At 31.9% G+C, this 21,509-nt stretch overlaps 1 protein-coding gene across 2 annotated transcripts in view; it reads left to right on the top strand.

Moving 5' to 3' along the window:
- LOC123713838 (cGMP-dependent protein kinase, isozyme 2 forms cD4/T1/T3A/T3B) overlaps positions 1 to 21,509 on the top strand; it is a 90,229-nt gene that overhangs the window by 6,733 nt on the left and 61,987 nt on the right. The window contains exon 1 of one of the 2 annotated variants that reach the window (XM_045667723.1): positions 5,826 to 5,925. The exons of the other annotated variant lie outside the window; for it this stretch is intronic. The gene's annotated coding sequence lies outside the window, so the exon portion shown is untranslated. Of the gene's footprint in view, positions 1 to 5,825; positions 5,926 to 21,509 lie in introns of those variants that run through there. 2 annotated transcript variants of the gene reach the window in all.

Here is a 21,509-nt window from a genome sequence, read left to right as displayed (position 1 = left end):
TAAATGTAGAATCAACAATGCATATACAAATAACTAAATTAGATATAAAGATATTAAACATTAATTTTAGTTGTCATTGGTATCAAAATTATTGCAGTCTTGACAGAAATCACCTCCAATATCCTCCATATATAGCGTGTAAATTATTTACAGGATTATTTTTCGTCCTTTTTTCTAGAACAGTATATACGGATAGATAATAAAGCTACAATACTTTATACCGGGATAAATGATCGAGTAGAAGGGCTAGAAAAAGGTTTCTTGGACCTAAATCCGGTCCCGGTAATATTTATAAACAAAAGAAGGTAAAGAAGTAGGTTGTAAATTGAGTCAGTATTTCAGTTTTCAAACAATTCTCGCAAATGTTAAACAGCCATTGCGTGTTTGATGTTTCTAGTTTAATTTTAGGTTTGTTTATTTTTTCTCTTCGCAATACCTCTATTTCATTTTACGGAATGAAGGTTAAATTTTACGACCGTATAGTATTTTATCAGATTAGATTTATTACCCACTATAAATTAAAATATAACTATTACGATTTGGGTAAATAAAAAATTCAAAGGGGGAAAAAATAGGGGTATTTATGTTTGTATATAGGGTCAAAAGAAGTACGACTTTGAGATCCTAGTGTTTATTATATCGAATCACATTTAAATAGACGGTTTGAAGGCTTTATACATTAATAAAATGAATTCATATGTATTTTAATTACATTAAGATTTATTTACGCATAAATGTGTTTGCTGTTAGTCCACTATCCTTCTCTGCTTGCCGATGCATTATCAGAGATAATATTTGTTTAGCCTAGAACTGAACTTATGACCTCGGGTTATACGCCACGAGTAAGCCATAGAAATGGTAGTGTTAAGGCATAAGTATAACTTCAAACTTTTTCCAGCATAGGAGATGTTGTTTAAGTTAGTGAAAATTATGTTTTTAAGAAAGTGGTTAAAGATGACGATTATGAAAAAGGGGGCGAAGAAAATGCGTTTCGTTGGTAGCTTATTTAGGATTTGCGTTGTTTATGAGTGTGTTTGGTATTTATTTCCAAAATTCTTCAATACCTAATTCATTTTTAAGAAGTATAATTTGTAGATCAAATCGCGACCTACTAAAAACAAATTTAGTATCATATTAGGACTGATGTAAGTGTCAAAGGTCATTTGATTTAATATTTAATTTAAATCGTTAAATGTCACAACTAGGACAAATAAATCGTTCGATTTGTCACAAATATCTGCATAATCGTTTAAATAATTGCATTGAGCTGCATTTAGTAGGGACACTACTGAGAAAGCCTTGGTAAATTAAATTCAATGTCGCTAAGCAAACGTCGACATAAAATTATTTATTTGCGTCATCAAAAGTGCTCTATTATATAGTCTAGACTTGATTTTTAATGGATATTAATGGAATAATAAATTAGCAAATTTTGTAATGACAACCTAGATTGGTTCTCAACGTAATATTAGTTTAAATAAGTGTAGTACCTAATTTGTACCACGCCTATGTAAAAAAAATTTTTTTTTTAATTTTCGAATTGCCTCCGGTTACAATCAAATCCGCCTGTGGGGCGTGGGCCCCACGTTGGAAGACATGTTGCTGGTTTTAATGCTGACAACGACGTACGGGTTCCCATGCTTCTCCCCATTCTTCCCATTCTTAGTGCACTGGCCCAGGCAATTGCTTTGTCAGGATATCTGCCTCCATTGCGCTCTAGGTGAAGTGTTTGATACTACACTATCTATATCATTAAATTACTTTAATGACGCTTTTTATCACGTGGCAATACAACAATAAATGTTACCAACTGGGCTGGGAAGATGGCGCCTTTGGTTTGGCAGTTCATCCCCATATTGTGAGTATCGAATTCTTTTGCGATCTTCTCACCAATAAGTCAATTACGTGTTTCAGTCAATCTGATTTAAATAAAAGTCGAGTAAAGTTAACGAATCGCCCTGCTGATAAATACATCAAAACAATAGTTGTGTTGCAATCTTATTCTATTAATAAATTCATGTTAATGATAACCACATTGTTGGTGTTGCAATATAAAAATAGGTTGCCACCCATTCTATATTTGTAATATCTGGTAAATATAACCAGTCGAGTCAGAGCGAGTTATCGGATTGACCATTCCTGTACATGTATTTTTAGAACAGTTTAGTCATACGATTTACATCTACACGTTTCCGTTGGATGATTGAAGATTCATGTATGCACTCAACACTTAGATGTTCTTGTTTAAGAGAGGAAATAATTTAAGAAGTTAGAATAGATTTAGTTTTATTTCGGTTCGGATTAATATCTCCAGTTGAGTTTCATCATCGGCTGTCATGGCAGAATGCGAAATCCACCTATGTCACCCCGATGTCCGGAGTTTCACAACTGAGCGTTTTTAAGGCAGTTTCTGCCGCGCACCACCATAATATGGAACCAGGAGCCCGTTGAAGTATTTCCGAACTATTTCGACTTAGGGTCCCTCAAGAAGAGTGCGTGCCAATTCTTAAAAGGCTGGCAGCGATTTCTCGAGCCCTCTGGCAATGTGAGTATCCATGGTTGGCGGCATGACTTGACATCGGGAGAGCCTCCAGCCCGTTTGCTTCCTTTTATAAAAAAATGCTGTAGGAAAATATTAAAATGACTCAGCACTTCATATGGATATTTATCACGAGACACGGAGTGACCTTTTTTATTTATGAACAATTGTTGACTGGGAGCCAAACCAAGTGTGTTTGTGTGAAGTATCAACTCGTGCTGAAAACCACTTACAAATTATTTAATTGCTTCTTTCGTGTACAAATAACGCACTTAAGTTTGAAGTTTAATCATCAAATATAAACTGTAAAGCACATTTATCTATAAACAGCTGTTGCCCATGACTATGTTCGCATATAAAGGAACCTTGTTCAAACAAAGTGCTTGTTTGAATTTGCATATTACCATAGTCTTAATGGCGCTTTGACTTAAGCATTCGCTGTTTTTCAATTTGTCGTACTGAACAACCAAGAGCCAAATATCGCTACGATACTTTTGATATTTTTAATGCTTGTCCAAAAAATATTTATAGGTGGCAGAAAAATGACAGAAACTTCTCAGCAAAAGCTTGAAGCAAAACTGTCCTTTCGCTAGAATTTTTGCCTGAACGCTGGAAAGCTGGCTTACTGAAACGTTCTCATTAAATTTTCTGTAAATTTACTTGTAATGAACATTCACTAGAATACTCATCACAAGTTTATCAGGATCTTTAGAGTGCTTTATACATAGAACTGTTAAAAATAAACCTTCACGTCCTGTAAGTCGTGTATTATATTTATAAAATAGTTTACCTCTGTAACTTTTGTGCACAAAGTATAAAAACCAGTAACAGTAATTTATACAATCAGTAAAAAAATTATTGACGACGGTCGGATAGATCTCTATGTAAGCCTTTTAACCATATCTCAAAGATAATAATAATTAGACGCCACATGGATTTCTACGGGTAGGTTAATGCAGCTACAATTAGCAATCTTCTTAAACTAAAACTGTACAGTATATTTACTGTATTCAGTTCATTGAAAATTATCTCAATCTAGATAATGGTGTCGTGAGTTGTTTGCCCTTTATCACCAGCTCTTGCTCACGCTGTTTATGTGTTCATGTTGAAATAGGTCCAACGGAAAAATATCTAGGACTGGAGAAGCATTTACAAAGGTTCTGGTGTCGAACTAGGTTATAAAAAATCAAAACATCGTCGCATAGATTTGTGGTAGTCCCTGGTTCAATTTATGCCCCATTATGACTATGGCATGACACAAAAACTAGTTATGGTTATGGCTGATACCTCTTAAAATGTTTTTAGCTTAGTAAATAGAGATGCGGGATTAGCCTTCTTAATGTTACGTTATCATTACTTAAGGAATGTTAAACCTGTTTCAAACTCGATATCTCGTTTCGTCCCACGCTGAAAGGTATAACCCACTCCGTTAAAGAAACGAATATAAAGAGAACACAGACCTCCCACAGATACTTTAAGTTATTTCTAAGAGCTACATGAAGAACTGTGCATCTCTACAACCGAAATTCATACTTACTAGGCTCATAATTTTTTACATACGGCACTAATGTCAAATACAACAGATCTTTACGTTCATACTTTTAGACGTTTATCATCTATACAAGTAGATTAAGTTTACCTGTACCTCGAAATTAAATCCCCGATAAGACAATTTAGGATAAGATTCATAGTCGACGTACGTCTATGTTTGACTGCGTATTGTTTTTTTAACTATGACATAATCTAATACTAATAGATATTTTTCACTTACGATTGAATCAATGTTTTACTAAAATCGTAGCTGTGTGTGTCTCTTTCTTGCATATTAGCTGCCCTTTTAGCCACTCCACGCATGGTATCTTCAAAATATTTTAAATATTGCGATATATTAATACCGACCTTAACGCCGTTATGTTAGTTTAGTTTCTTTAATGGAATGGATTATATTCCTCTTCTATAGATATATAAATACGTAACCTTTTGTTTTATAACCTAAAATAACATATTAGCAATTCTAATGTCAATATTTATTTAATTCACGACATACTTAAATACGTATAATAATTAATTATGTGATTCAAAATTCTAATTCAAGTTATGACGATGTTGTATATTGTCATTGTTTACCCGATAAAAGCTTTATACTAAACCACAAGTATTTATAAAAAGTAGATTTATTATATGTATTTAATTTACATACATTAATTTTAACTGTTTATTTATTGAATTTATTTCTTTAATTCTTTAATTCCTCAATAGTAAACCAAATTGGAACAAAAGTAATTCTTGAACAACAAATAATTAATATTATTTGGTATTATGATGCTCTTATCAGAAAAAAACTAAAAATAGATCACGGACATTGTGTCCATATCACATATAAATAACTTTACATACGATAAGTAAGGATTGTATTTTGTCCCTCCGTATTGGTCATAAGTTTTTACATTAGTTTTAGATTTCCTATAACATACTTATATACAGGCACATAAAACAATGTCACTGGTTTATTTATTGCGAATATTGGTCAGAAGTCATATATTTCTTTAATATTTAATTGCTATTAAAATATACTTACTTTTAAATTAGTAAAATGTAGCAAACGTTCTTTTAACGATTTTACACAAACAGAAATTGTCTGTAGTGGACATGCGCGCCATCTCGTGAGTGTCATCCTAAGTATGTTAAAAATAATTATGTATCCACGTTATATGCAGCACCGCTATTCGACGCTAGGTGTCGCTGTTTCAATTTGTTTATGATACATAAATGAATTGTCATTACAATGGTATCATCGAAATGTTTTAAATATTATAAACCTCGTTTTTAAAATTATAACGTTTTTATAAAATAATGCTAATACTTATAAACATATATGCATAACATACATTAAAAAAAAACTAACACTGTTTTTTGAATTGCCAATTTTACTCAAAGCTATGAAGCTAGATGACTATTGGCATTTTTAGGAAGATTATTTCTGTTTCAGTTTTATATTTGGACATCAGCATTACAGCAATATTTCCCATCATTCTTTTGGTACAAAAGTCTTTTAGTCCTACAAATAATAGTTCCACACCTTGAAAAGACGGCAGCAGACTCGCAACTGGCATTTTTGTATTTACTCTGCGTCTACTTTTAAAAATTACAAAAAAACAACAATGTAATAATATAAGTAATCAAAACCAGTAAGCACACTACTATAGACTTATATTTTATGCCTATCTTTTGTGCGGATGTTACCAGATAATAATCCACAATACCGTCAATTTGCCACCAGTTTGATACAATTCCTTTGACACTGCGCGCGCGTCACGTATAGATGAAGTTGTGATCGCGAAATCTTAAGTGTGATAAATTTTAGTGGTGTTGTGTAGAATTTTTCGGTAAGTTTTAGTAAGTTTTTAATTAATCTTTAATTTTAATTACTATGTTTTAAATGAAGGTACAATACTTGAGTAAATAGTCCACAAGTACTTAAACAAAAACTGCGACCCGTTGATATCAACACAATTATCAAACAGAAATAATATTTTTCAAAATTAATCCAAATATAGGTAACGCTGAACTTTTTGTAAAATAGTTGTTTCCAACCATATGAACAATAAAAAGAGTAAATTCTCGAAGACCAAAAATGTTGGTAGGCGAAAAAATCCTATCAAGCATGTACCTGGCATGCAATTGCAAATTAATGAAACAGACAAAGAAATGCGCCTTGCCTATGCATTTTAGGATACTATTTGTGAATATAATGAACATAATTGTTTAATATGCATAAAATTCTTTGTAAACTTTTATGCATAATAAACAATATTACTTTGCGTAATAATTTCGTTACGAGATTGACACTCAACAAGGTTTAAAATTTAAATAAAGATATTAAATTAAAAGTTTAATTGTACCTTATCTTACAAGTAATCTTAAAGATTGGATGTATTTAAAAGACTTGGTTACTTACTTCTGAAGAAAATTAAGTTCACCACTTAATACACAGTAATAATTTTAATATGAAAGTTCCTGGTAATATATTTGAACTTAAAATCTATGTGAAGCGAAATGTTGAAGTAAGAATTAAAAATTTCTACACTATTTAAAATAAAAAATAATCAGTGGCGCTACGACGTTTTTAGGTCTGGGCCTCATATCTGATTCGTGATCATTTGTCAATTAAATAGGCAAGCAGGTGATTAGCCTCCCGTGCCTGACACACGCCGTCGACTTTTTGGGTCTAAGACAAGTCGGTTTCCTCACGATGTTTACCTTCACCGTTCGAGCGAATGTTAAATTCGCATATAGAATGAAAGTCTATTGGTATACCGCCGGGGATCGAACTTATGACCTCAGGGATGAAAGTTGCACGTTAAAGCCATTAGGCCAATACAACATTTCATTTAGATTAAATTGTGATGTTTTACTGTTTTTATCTTTCCTTGATTAACTATTATATGTTTTAGTAATTTTGTGCATGCATGGTGTTATCGAACTTATGTCAGAAGTGAAACTTTTTTGTAAATTAATTATCACTATGTTAAAAGCCCCTATAGATGACTGAATGAATATATAAAAAGTCTGCGTTCACTGCACAAGACGTTATGCGACAGAATTGCCATCTAAAGTTCTAATATGTAACTACTAAACGAATACATCAACCAATAGCGTGTATTTTTTCTCGGTCTCCCTTTCTCACTCTCTCTCAAGCGGTCTCAATCGCTCTCTCCCTTTTCTTCGACAAAGACGCTGCACATTTACGTGACGTTTCATCCGTAAAAAAACTACCCTCATGCGCCTAAAGAAATCTCACTTCAAAAATAATTATTCATGAAAAGATATGATTCGAGAAAAAAGCATGTGTTCGCAATTCAGTGGACGCTACAGTTGCCCTCTGGCCTTTGTGAATATCAGTGAAGCAAGTCGCAAACTCAAATGAAGCACGAACCATATAGACTATTTATAATTTTCTTCCGTGTGTCAAAAACGTATTAGATTTCTACGTTCTTTGATCCTTTGCCATACGAGGGAGTGATTATTAAATATAGCATTGCGCATAAAAAGTATTTGATGTTCAACACATCGTGCGTTTGTAGGTGGGTCGGTGCTCAGGGCTGAAAAATAAAAGATATAAAATAAACTTACTATTGTATTCGACTTATTCTTAAATTAAAAACTCTCGTTAAACGTAAATGAGTTGAGATTTTAAATGATTCAAATATTTATGACTAAAAACTAAACAATTTGCAAGACTTAAAACTTGGCGATTACAAAGAGTGGCGAAGCGTTTCTTGCCAGTTCTTCTTGCCCGCTCTACGCCTTTGACTTGCGGACTGATATCAAATTTTGTATCAATTTGACAACTTTGTTGTTGATGTTCATAACTGTACTTCGCTACATATATTAATAAAGTTATTTTGAGATTGAGTGACTATATGTATTGTGCATAATGTATAACATCCACTTAACCATACACAATGCAGCTGTTTTCTTATCAATTCTCATTTTTGATATACATCACAACTTAATAAGGTTAATGACCTTAATAGATTAGAAACGGCCTTGAATCATATAATTATCAAATTGTTACGAAATATTCATAATGTTTTTGAGAAACTTTTAATTACATCTTTCGATACTTGGAATTTCCGGGAAATGTTACAGTATTCTTAATCCATTCTAACATTTTAAACAATTTCGTGTATAACTTATTCCAAACCATAGCAAACAAATTTCGTGTAAATCGTAAGTTTTATGAAACTAGATTAAAACTCGTATACAGACATTTTGAATTAAAAATTAAAATTTAGGATCTTTCAGGATCTAATCTCCCTGGAAGACACATAAAAGTTGACTTAATAATGAAAAATACGAAACGCTAAAGAAAGAAGGTTAAACGTAAGATACGTTTCGATACGATCTTCCATCCAGTGGCTTTTTAAATCTGATATAGTTTCTGCGCTTTATTGTTACTCTCAATAATCAAGTAATCATGTGAAGCTTATAGCAAGGAGTCGAGAACTTATGATTCCCGAATCAATAGAGAATACGAAGGAAATTACAATTTCACCAATCTATTTTGATGGAAAAAATATTAGAAAGGTTGGCTATGAAAATGTTGTAATTAATTGAATTTTGGCGTTATATTAGTGTTTTCATAAACTATACAAATTTAATACTAAACGAAAGATACATATAGTAGTTATATATTGCGTTGTACATTTTTTACCTGGCATAATGCGGTTAAGTCGAAAGTCGCACGCCACGTCGCACTCCTCTACATTATATCTATACTCATGGGCAATATTGTAAAGTAATTGATTTTATTATTAGTATAATAAACTTACAATGCTTTGTCGTTTAAGGAAATAGGTAATTATTATACTATACTACAATGTTCTAGCTAATTATCACTTGTCTATTTATATAACTTTGTAAAAATGTGTGACTAAGTGTCTATACGATGTACTACGGCAGGTTTTGGAAGTCACATTTTATGTACGATTTTTCTAATCTAGTAAATCAAGATCCATAACAAATGGGTTGTAAATCATGCGTTTTATCATCGGACATCGCAGAATACGAAATTCCACCCGTATATCCTCTATGTCCGTCGACAACTGAGCGTTTTTAAGGCAGTTTTAGCCGCGAACCACCACTATGTGGGACCAGCTGCCCACTGAAGTATTCCCAAACCAATTCGACTTAGAATCCCTCAAGAAAATAGTCTACTAATTATTAAAAGGCTTGCAACGCACTCGCGAGCCCTTTGGAATTGAGAGTGTCTGAGCGGAGGTATCACTTAACATCAGGTGAGCCTCCTGCCCGCTGCTCCTGTTCTAGAAAAAGAAAATAAAAAAGAGACCATATATTTTAAACAATACACTATATGGCTTAACATTAGGCATAGCCATTACGGCCAGTAACAATTTCTTCTGAGTTCTACTTTGTTTGTATACATTTATATAAGTGTTTATTTACTCAAGTAGATGAAGCGAATAGGATATCAATATACGTAACTACGAGTATGGTATCACGCGGTTTCAATTACACTATGCTTGCTAACTGGACGACGCATTAAACTCCATCATATGTTTTCATGCTATGTATTTCTTGATGGAAAATGTCCTACTAATAAAGCTGCTACGACAATAGGCTTGACAAGTTTTTAAAATTACAGATTATTTATTAGTATATATAACTTACACAAATTGTTATATTTATTTCTGTTAGTTATTAAAAAAAAAACAGGTACACATATATTATCAAATAGGTCTCTGACGTAACGGAACCCCGGTATTAGTATTCGATAAGATATATTATTTACAAATATGCTATGTCACTCGTTCTGTGTATAATAAACATATTTTTAATTATGTGGTTTTTGATAAATTAATGATTATTTATCAGTCTCAATAACACATTCTTCGTACTGTCTAATAAGCTGTTACGATCCTAGCTTCAGTGTTCAGTTGTACTACGCGGTATCTAGTTACGACATAAGTTATACCGATATTGAGAGAACTTGTCAAATTTTGCATAGAAAAACGGAATCGATACTGCCATGGCAATCGAAAGTAACGAATAATATGCACAGTGTTAGCCCAGTGGACAGGTGGACTTTAATGTTAGGGTCGTTACCAGTTTGTAATGCACAAATTGATATTCATACAGTGATCAAATTAAATCACATCACATGTGGAAAAAATATTGGAATTGATACGTCAAAACATTACTTGATTGTACAGTACATATTAAAGTGAGAGCCATATAAATTTAATGAAAATGATAATTAAATACATATTGTCATGAATGCCGTTAAAATTCTGATAATTGCATTAATTAAATACTCTTTTAAAGTATATATATAACAGTTTTATCCATGGATCAGTTTAAAGTAAACGAAATAAATATGTTTTATATTTAATTCTAATTTTTAATAATCAACAGCCATTTTTCCACTGTAAGGTAATATTTTTAAAGGAATATTTACCTTGCTACTTCAAGATAATCCTTACCCTTTATGAAGCTATAAAGTACTAAACGATAAAGCACGATAGCGTAAACTTATGGTAATTGCTTTGAACCAAAGTAAAACAGAAGCGGTAATAGCTTTGACCTTTTACTGATGTATTATATCTAGACGATGTTGCAAACACATCTGTTATTCTCCTTTAAGTAGTAGTGTAAAAACGCACTAAAATTTATATTTGTTTAAAAGTGGTTTTGTCAGTGTTTCTGACCTATGTAATTGTTACGGGATGCGAAAATGTATTTAAATGATTTGGAATTTGTATTTCAGTTTTTCATTACATGTTTTAAAGCGTTACTGTGTTTCGATAACAATTTCCTAGTTCCTTCTTCCTAAAATCTATCATTTATGTGATTTTTTTCTCTTTTTAATAATAAAGATTATGTATGCTAAACATTCTAAAATTTAGAAAGGATAAGGGGGCATGGCAAAAATTTAGGGAATCACTAAGTTAGATCATCTCAGCCGAAAACTAGGGCAATACACAGAAGTAATAAAAATCAGCATGATCTAAAATTAAAAAAAAAATCCAGCACTACTTTAAATTTGATATGCTGTTATGAATGTTTACAAAATCAACCTATATGAGAAATATTCTATACCTGAATGACTTCAAATTTATTCCGAATATTTTAACGAGTAAACAAACGTCTCCGCGTCCTAACAAATGATTTTGCAGAGAGAAATAATAATTGCACAATAATTATCTTGTTTTTATTGAATATTATGCATAATTTAACAAGTTTTAAATAATATCTCAAGTAAACTTCTACAAGTGTTTACAATAGCAATGCTCCCACACTGCTATAATTAAAAGCAAAAGTTACGTTGTACTAAGACGATTTAAGTACCTATGTCATCTACATACATACAATACATACATTCTATACTTTTCACGTTTATGTAGTTGATAATCATTTTTTATAACGAAATTTAACTGGAGTCACTGAATACTTGTATATTATTTTGTTAAATACTAATGCATATGGTCTAGAAACATTATGCGAAGGTAAAATAGTTGTTACAAATTCCACCTTCTAAAATAGATCTTAATTTATCTATTACTTCTAAAAATTACGTACAAGTACGGAAATTTTAAATCGGGTACTGATGAACATTTATGTTTCTTGGGCAGTGTGAAACCGGCTTGCCTTAGACCCAAAATGATGGTGCGGGCGTTTGTCAGGCACAAGAGGCTGATCACCTACTTGCCCATTAGATTGACAAATTATCCTGAAACATATACATCAATCTGAGGCTGAGACCTAGAAAGGTTGTAGCGCCACTGATTTTCATTATATTTTCGATTAAAATATCAACAATTTTTTTTCATACACCTGTTACTGGAAACGTAAATTATACCGAAAACATGGTTCCAAAACAGGAGCGATCGACAAGCAATAATTTACATTCAAGGCGAAGTAACCGATAAATAAAGTAACATTATGTCGAATTCAAAATAAATATTTCTTATATCGAGATGATTTAAATCATTTAACCCGCCCCTTGTTATAATGGCCGGAATGGCTACTGATGTCGTAGTTTATCAAAAAACCTGTCATTTACAAAATGACCGGGTATGCGATGGAAATGCCACACGTCGTAAATTAATCAGAAAAACGTACCCTTGCAGTTTCTCTGATTGCTGTCCTTTACAAATGCAACGATAATTATCCTTTGTTAAGATATTGTTTAATTCGTGTAATCGTCAGAGGGAAGTAGGTTAATTAAAAATACAAATTTAGTACATTTTATGTGTAATAATTATTCCCGCCTTGATTCTCACGACGGGAAAATTGAACGCCAACTTGGACAATTTATAATCTATAATACTATATATTATTTATATATATGTACATGGTATAATAAAGGAAATTATATTTTGCTATCAAATTTACAAATTATTGAATGTTTTGCTTATTCATATTAAATTATTTATATCGAAAACCAACTATAAAATTAACAATCAAACAGCGTTATTACTTTGTAGTACGGGATCACCTAGTGAGTATATTTTAGCCTACAATTTTTCTATTCAAGGCCGTGTACTGGCCTTTTTTTTCTAAACTTAGTTTTGATGGAATACCTGTAACTTGCTAACTTCCGCCTTAGTACAAGATCATTATATTACAATGAAACATTCCTGCTTTCAATAAAGAATGCAAGTGTAAAATAACAGTTTTCCCCAAAAATTGGCCAATTATATATGTTGCGGTGTCGAAAGGCTGTACCTAAACTGTCAATCATCTGGTCAACACAGCCTTTCAAGAATTACGGCTGCATTTATTTGTTTTTATTAAATTACACACTAGTGAGTAATTTTAAAAGGCCGGTTGTAGCGTAAAATTATAAGGAATATTATAATTCTTGGGAAATGAATATTTTTTGTTCTACCCTCTTGTCTCATTAAAAGTAAGTCTGGTTTTTTTATTAATCAAGTTTCGTTGTACTTTTATAAATAGGCTGTTTGTTTTAAAATGGAAGTTTTTCACAGTCAAATCATTTTTGTACTAAATCAAGTCAATACTTATGATGACTATTTCGATTGTCTCTCTAAAATAATTTAGTATTGTCATCGCTTTAGATTATGTTTGATACAGTGACATAGCGAATTTATTGATGTTTACATTTTCACGACATTGAAACTATATTTATTATGTACTTCATTTTTATTAAATTATTATACTTGTTTTTATTTACGTATACATAAAAAAGCTAAATCAGCCTGAGTAGCAGAGCATTTTAATAACAGTGCAAATATAATATAATTAATTTGTTAAGACACGAAAGAGTATTTTAGGTAAACGAGTAAGTACTAAGTCGGTTAAAAGTTTCCAAGTTGAAGCTCAGTTTTAAATTTGTAATTTGTTCTCCGCCTTGTGATCTGGGGGCAGTGAGCCTGCCAAGTCAAGCAAAATCCTATCCTTTATATGGTCACTATAAGATGTTGTTAGGCTAGCGTGATAACTTAAGACAGAAGGTCCCTTAAATAGGGACTGAATAAATTGACCGACTTAATATACATGAATGTCACAACTTTATACGGTAAATGACCTGCGTTGCGAGACTTGGTTTTTTTATATGCTATGTTTTGATGGCATGGTTATTCAACTCATCAGTTGTATGCCTTTTGGCAAAATGCCAACAGCCACCCATGTGGTCTTTAAAGATGCTTGTACGAGCTAAGATAACACAGTTTCGCATAATAAGTCGAATTTACAATAATTTTCCTCGTAGTAAAGTAAACGAAAGTGCACTGAAGCGAGGCCACCTTGAGTCACTAATCACGTTGACATTGATTAAGATTAATGATGAAATTCCAGTTGTCAAAGTGCATCAAACGTCAATCAACTGTCATAATAATTGTTTTGACGTGTAAAAACTGATCTGATTATGAACCGATTCATATCACACCTTTGATGTAATGCTGAGTTTGGCTTTCAATAAAGTTTAAGTACATCTCAAAGAAGTCTTTGATCGAACAAATGATAAATGAAGTCATACTTTTGCTTAGTGCGCTGTCACGATATGTCAAACGTCATAGAGAGTGACAAGTCTAGAACTGTCATAGCTAAATTGGAAGATAAATACTCATACCATTGATTTAACCATGATAAAATTTATAAATCGTAAAATTATGATTGCGTTTATTAAATATTATAACCTGAAACCGCAGACCACAGGAGGTTTAAAGTTTTTTAAAAAAAGAAGGTTAAAGATTTAATATGTATGTAACTGATTCTGTTGGAATGGCATAGTATTTGTGTATGTTCATCTTTCATGCACTTGTGCAAAGTTTTATAAGTGTACATACATGTCCCCAAATTTCTCAATAACTAAGGTTCATTTTCTAAAGTCACAATCTCGTATTGAGCGCTGTCAAATATGTCAAACTTCAAACTGACAAAATGTTTTGACGTATGAAACTAGATTTTAGTTTGACTGGAGTTCTAGAACACGTGTCTTAGTCTAGTACAGGACACGTAGTTACGTTTGGTAAATGTGTTGTATTATTGTCTTATCCCTGGGTTCGTACGTTCTATCTATAATATTGCGAGGAACCCGGCATACTTTAGACCAGTGGTGAGAAAGCTTTTTTAATGGCGGGCCACAAAGTTTAAGATTTTAAGATTATAAAAACAATACAAATATCATACTATCCATGATGATGGACCCTCTTCGGGCCGGATTAAATGCCCATATGGACGCCGGTGTGTGTCAGATACAGAAGGTTGATCACCTACTTGCCTATTAGAAATGATCACAGAACAGATACATAGATCTAAATCCCAGACTTAAAAGGTTGTAGCACCATTGGTATATATTGGTACATAAATATATCATTTGTATGTGTGAGTATTAAAATATTGAAAAAGTTAATATAGCATACGAGGTTCAATTAAAGTTAGTTTAAACACCATCAATCGATATTTAAAAGCAATAGCTTTATATTGGTAATGACTTGTTAATGAGTGAGATATCAAAAGGAAATAAGTTATGACGTTAAGGAAATATATTCAGATCCATAAATACGAAGAAGTCCTAAGGTCGTGTCTTGTATCACATTTCAACTACATAGCTCCATAAATTTTTATAATATAGCTAAATTGGCCGGCCTGAATACCACTAGATGCCTACCTTAACTTGCCTTGTTCAATTATTTAATGACCACTACGGAAGCACCTTATTTGGCGAACAATCTATTGAAGTTAGATATAGAAGACGATTTTATATACGTTCGGTACACCTGGCTGATGAAAAATTCGAATTTCTTTTTTTAAAAATCGAACTTTTTCATCAACCTGCCAATTTGTCGAACAATAAAGTATTTTTTTAAAACCAAAGTCGAACCAACTATATTATGAATGCATTATAAAATATTTTGATAAAAACAGACTCGTACGTCCTGTATACTCGTTATATTAAAGCTCAGACGGTCAGTTCGTCACCCCATACAAGATTGTTAAAATAGTCGCCAGCCAATGAAGATCAATTACTCTTAATTCTAAATAAACGCGATTTAACTCTTCGCGTCATACGAAGTCAAGTAATTTATCCAAACAACTACTAACATTAGAACTTGTATTGACAAGTTACACACATACATACATATTGATGTGTGTAGGACGTAACAAACAAATGTATTTCATATTATTTTTATCTTTTCGTTATAAAAATATTTTCTTTTGTTGGATACTACTTTTTATTCAAAATTTTCGCAGTCATGTCCGTGCATCATCAGCAAGAATCTAATTGCAAGTCTATTTAGAGAATATTGAAGTAGATAACAGTTACAAACGATCCTTTGGTTCGTTACAAATTTACCAATCAGTAAAACTATGTATGTTCATTTTAGGCTTTACGCCAAATTCGAACTTAGAATGCAATAGTTTATAACTTTAACTTAGAATCTGTACATGCAATAGTTAATTGATTGTACCGTGAAAACTTCGGAAACCTACAGGTCTTAGATGCATATGTCAATCACAGCAGGCTGATCATCTTACCAAATCAATGAAACAGACTAGCATTATAGAATTTTAAAATATAAATTACATTTTTCAATCATATTCCTATAAATGTAGGAAATGTTAGACGAGGTCTCTCTATGTTATACTATAGTGTAGATAAGTACTCCGCCCATGATAAAGTACATAGAATATAATACATAATAACATAATTGTACATGCGACAATGTACAGTCGTGTTGAATTGAATCTAATTGAGAAACGTCTAAAAATAACTCGAGAGACCAAGCACTCGTTATAAATATGTTGAACTTTCAAGCCGCAGAATGTCTACGGTTAACTAGACAGTCTATTTGAAATCAGATCATGTAAAAAGGCAATTGTTTTATGTTTGGTAAATACGTGTTTCATTTAAAACCAAAGATACAATACAAAATAAAACATTTTAACCAACCTTTATGTAAAACTTATACAATAATAATCAATATTGTTGTTCAAGTCGTGGTATATAAAATAAATCATCACGACACCTATAATGTTCTAAGATTATTTAAGAGTCGTAAAGTATTCACAACAAGATAAAAAAATATATAAATATATAGTTTTAAACCATCGAAAATGAATATAATGGAATGATTCGCTATTAGAAAGCTATTATTTCATTTCGAAAAGTAAATATCGTTAAATGTATACAGTGTGATTGTTATGCGGCTTTATAATTGTTATAAGAAATACAGTCAAAACCGTTTAATACGACATCGTTTCGAACAACATATCGGTTATATTGACCAAAATCAAACGTCCCGGCTGAATTCTACTGTATTAGGTATTTAATAACAACGTCATCAGCTGTTACGACTATCGGTTTTTACGACAAAATATGGATGGTGCCTTTGTAATCGTTATAACAGTAACTGTAATTCCTTTATTCAGGACACTTAAACGCAACACCAGACAAAGAATGGTTTACACAAAACAATGGTGACCTAATTGCATGAATAATGAATTTTAGGAAAATGTTTCATATAGCATCATGATGACCATGCCATTAAAAACATTTTTTTAATTATTACATTGTCTATTCACTGTGACATCATGGAAAATTACGATCTAGCCTAACTTAAGACTAATAAGTAATTTAAAATTAACCTAATTTACTAAAAAGGATATTTAACAGAAAGTGTCCAATAACACTTCTTCTCTCATTCGTCTCTATTAAGGGGAACACACCACTGTTTAGCACTAACACTAACTCACTAATTCAAATGGTTTGGTTCTTTCAACATTAAAGGTACATTATTTTAACTTCTGAAGGATTACGTAAAGTACTTGTGTCCCCTCTTTATTTGTTACGTGCTTGTAAACATCGACCATAATTATTTATATATTGCAATTTACCCGCGTTTTCCTCGCATATTCGGGTCATATTACGATATCATTCCTCCATAAAAGCATTCCTAAATAATTGAATATACAGCATAAAGAGGACCAATTGGTCAATGAAAACCATAATTCATGTGGTCGACTTCGAGACAGCTGTTCAACTGAAGGAAGATCTATTTTTTTTTTCACGTTTCATTGATTCTCCTGTTAATCAATACATAATGTTAGCGCAAGGTTTAAATAAGCTGAATGTAAAACATTAATAATCACATATGTATTTGTATAATGACTAGCTCAAGAACTGTATACTCGTACTAACCTCGACACAACGATTAGAGGGTGTGGTAAATATTTAACTAATGAATAACAATAGATTTTCATCTAACTTCTTACACACGTAAAACATTCGGTCAAGTATAATTGCAAAGTCAATTTTATATATGGCATTACAAATCTCTCAAGAGCAGTGTTGGCCTAGTGGCTTCATCGTGCGACTCTCATCCCTGAGGTCGTAGGTTCGATACCAATGGATTTTCTTTCTATGTGCGCATTTAACATTAGCTCGACCGGCGAAGGAAAACATCGTGAGGAAACCGGCTTGCCTTAGACCCGAAAAGTCGACGGAGTGTGTCAGGCACAGAAGGCTGATCACCTACTTGCCTATTCAATACACAAACGATCATGAAATAGATACCGAAATCTGAGGCCCAGACCTAAAAGCGCCATTGACTTATTTATTACAAATCTCTATGCGGTACTCCACATCTACCTCATTCTTGAAATATTACTTTTTGCCTTTAAATACGTATATATAATTTGTCATTTGAACTTGAATAAAACTTAAAACCATACAAGTTTACTGCTTGATTGACACATAATAAGTTTTTGATGACAATTGTAGGTACAAATTCACTCGCAGAGCTGTCTTGAATTTTTTTATACCATTTATATTTTGCTCACTTATAATTTGATACTTATTTATTTATTTACACTATATTCACAGGAATTAAATAATTATACTAATAATAAACTTAAAAAAATTAAAAACATCATGCGACGAGCGTCGTTATGGTTACTAAACGATTTCTTCCTGGCAACGCTAATTAAAGAAAACAGTAAAAAATAATTGTGACGAAGTGCGAGAGCGCGAAAGTCAGTATTTTGTTACATAGGCTAGGCACTTAATACTATTACTAGGTTGGCAGACCTCCATTTATATGAACAATAAACATATTTTAAATCCGCATTACTTCATAATCCGTTCCTCAGTCTGTACTGCCTACGTACGATTGTGTGCATATGTTGCATTATATATTTACGCCTACCGGAACTAAGACACCCACTTTAACTAGGGTAAGGTTGATATTAACATATTAATATGACGTCTAAAGGACCTTAGAAAATAACTGTAGGTACTTGCTGTCTGCAACCTTGATGCATTTTATTCCTTGTAACTACACGAACTTTCCAGCTTTATATAAGCTTTAAAAGAATTACCAGCAATGTACAATTCATAACCTTTTGGGTACAAAAATATAATCAAAGTGATCTATGGATCGCCATTTTATGAATGTTTTTTTTTTATTGTTAATTTATAGGCCGTGTACTTCAGCTTTCAAAAGAGAAATAATTTCTTATATCGAAGTGTTTCTAGAACTTTCCCCACCAAGGAGTAAACCACCAACGAGTTCGATATATCACAGACTATAAATTGTGTCAAAATGCAAATTTTATCAAACACCTAGGCATTAAATGTATTACAACTTAATATCCCATGAACTAATAAGTTTTCTACGCAATTAATTTTATTGGCATTAAGTCTTAAATAAACTGATCTATTGACAGTAATTACATTTAAATTGAATGAATCGTTTAAAATAGATAAAATATTTGCTGTGGAATAACACAGACTTGAATATATTTCTTATGCTACTTGTTATTGACTTTATCTGACTATAGAATTGCAACTTTAGTTTTAGCCATTCAATCATATTATGTATGGCTTGTCTTAACGTATAATTTACAATATATTACAAAAATAGCGATGTATCGGTTCTTTGCTTGTTTATGAAATGTAGCATTATCTATTATATAATATAATTTGTTTATTGTTTAATAAAACCAGCGTACAACCGTTTAATAATTGCAATAAACAAAATAAATCTGAAGGTTTATACTGCAAAATAACTTAACCGTGCCTGTGTTTATGGTTCAATTGAAAAAATCTAGCGTCCATGATGCCAACTACATTAAAGCTTTATATGTACATAATGGTGAACAACAATAAAACATTTCCTTTTTATGTAAAAAATGAATTTCTAAGAACACGTAAATTTTATTGACAAACCTTTTTGCTTACACCCATGTTTGGTTATAAATTCCGGAAACCTTGAAGCGTTTGTTGTCAAAACATTTATCATTTATATTGGCTATGTGCCTTCCGTCTCTTGTCTTTGGCAGATTTTCTTTATTTGCTCAGTTGATTGAGTTTTTCTAGGGTTTGTGACGTCAAGAGATCCACGTGTACAATCCGAATAGATATATATGATATATTCCTTAACTTGTGCCTTGTAACTATATATATGTATATCATTTCGGATTCTACACGATTTATGAGTATATAAAAGCGGATAACATTATTAACATAATTCGACGTAATGAGTATTTTTTAACAATGGTACTACATAAGTCGGGAGTCTCAATACAACTGCTGGAAAGCACTCAAACCTATGTAAACATTTTCGCGTTTATATCCGCATATATATTAATATACTTTTATTAAAATAGCCTTATATAACTATGAGTTATGGATATAATGTTGTACAAATGGCCTAATACTTAAGAATTGGACATTATATGACTACAATCAGGCTGTTTCGTATGTCGTCCTGTTGAGACAAAACATACTCGATGGGTTTTTCGAAGTCGTTTAAAAACAAAAGACGAAATGGTGCTTGATTGTGGTTGGTCCAACAGAAGTGTGTCGCATATCAGTGATTAGACTAGATTTTATATTTATTGCATAACAACACAATGCCATAAACTAATAGAAATAGGTGTCACAAATACGTCTCGTCTTGTATTGTAACTGTAAAGACGTTATTGACCAATCTCAAGTTACTATAGAATGAAATACAACATCTTTAAAATAAAAGCAATATTATTCTTAATTTAAAATCTTAAAATTTTTAAATAAAGAATATTTTATTTGTACCAGTTAAAATGTATCCATAGATCTAGACAATGCATAAAAATAGTCTGTTATCAACTCACACAAAGAAATCGTGGATCTAAGCGATTACAAGAATATGTTTCTTTGCTGATAAGATGATTAAAATCTGTGTTAGTTTTTATATTTAGACGAATATATATGTGCTATGTGATATACTGTATAAAATGTAGAAAATATCTAAAGTGATGCGATTTATTTACAAAGATTTTCGTATATATTAGTTCGATCTTAAAGTTACGACCATTTAGTTATAGTACAAGTATAAAATTAACTTGAAATTCAAACCGTCAACGCACTCGCAAGCCCTCTGGCATTGATGGCAGCCATGGGCGGTATCATTTAACATCAGGTGAGCCTCATGCCAGTTTTCTCTCTGTTCTATTTAAAAAAAGTTACATTTGGAATTGTGTTAAATGTCTATTTGTATTTCCCATCGCAGTTTTACTTTAGTTTTTTATCAACCCACTGCCATATCCCTTACATCGCAAATTGTATATTCAATATTCCTTACGTTGGAGTATTATATATTTGAAGTGCAGTGAAATTTAATTACGAATTGATTTCCAGCAACAGCTGTTTGGTTGACCAATGTTTTCTGAAAGTATAGGAAAGAGCCTTTTATTTATAAAAACAATGAAAAACTATTTACTTCAACTTTCTTAAATATAAGGGCTTGAAACTCTTCACTAACTCTGATTTCGGATAAATTTATAAATAACGAATAAATCTCGAAATAGAAAATCTACAGCTGGTTACAAGTCAGGTGATCGTTGATCTCTCAAACTAAAAAGCCATATCTTATACTCGATAAGGACATTAATAAAAATATATCAACATTTTAATGCTGCGCACAGTTGCTGCGTCTGC

The sequence above is a fragment of the Pieris brassicae genome, chromosome 8, assembly GCF_905147105.1.
Source record: "Pieris brassicae chromosome 8, ilPieBrab1.1, whole genome shotgun sequence".
NCBI lineage: Eukaryota > Metazoa > Arthropoda > Insecta > Lepidoptera > Pieridae > Pieris > Pieris brassicae.
The sequence above is the reverse complement of the archived record's forward strand: the minus strand, read 5'-3'. Positions and strand labels throughout refer to the sequence as shown.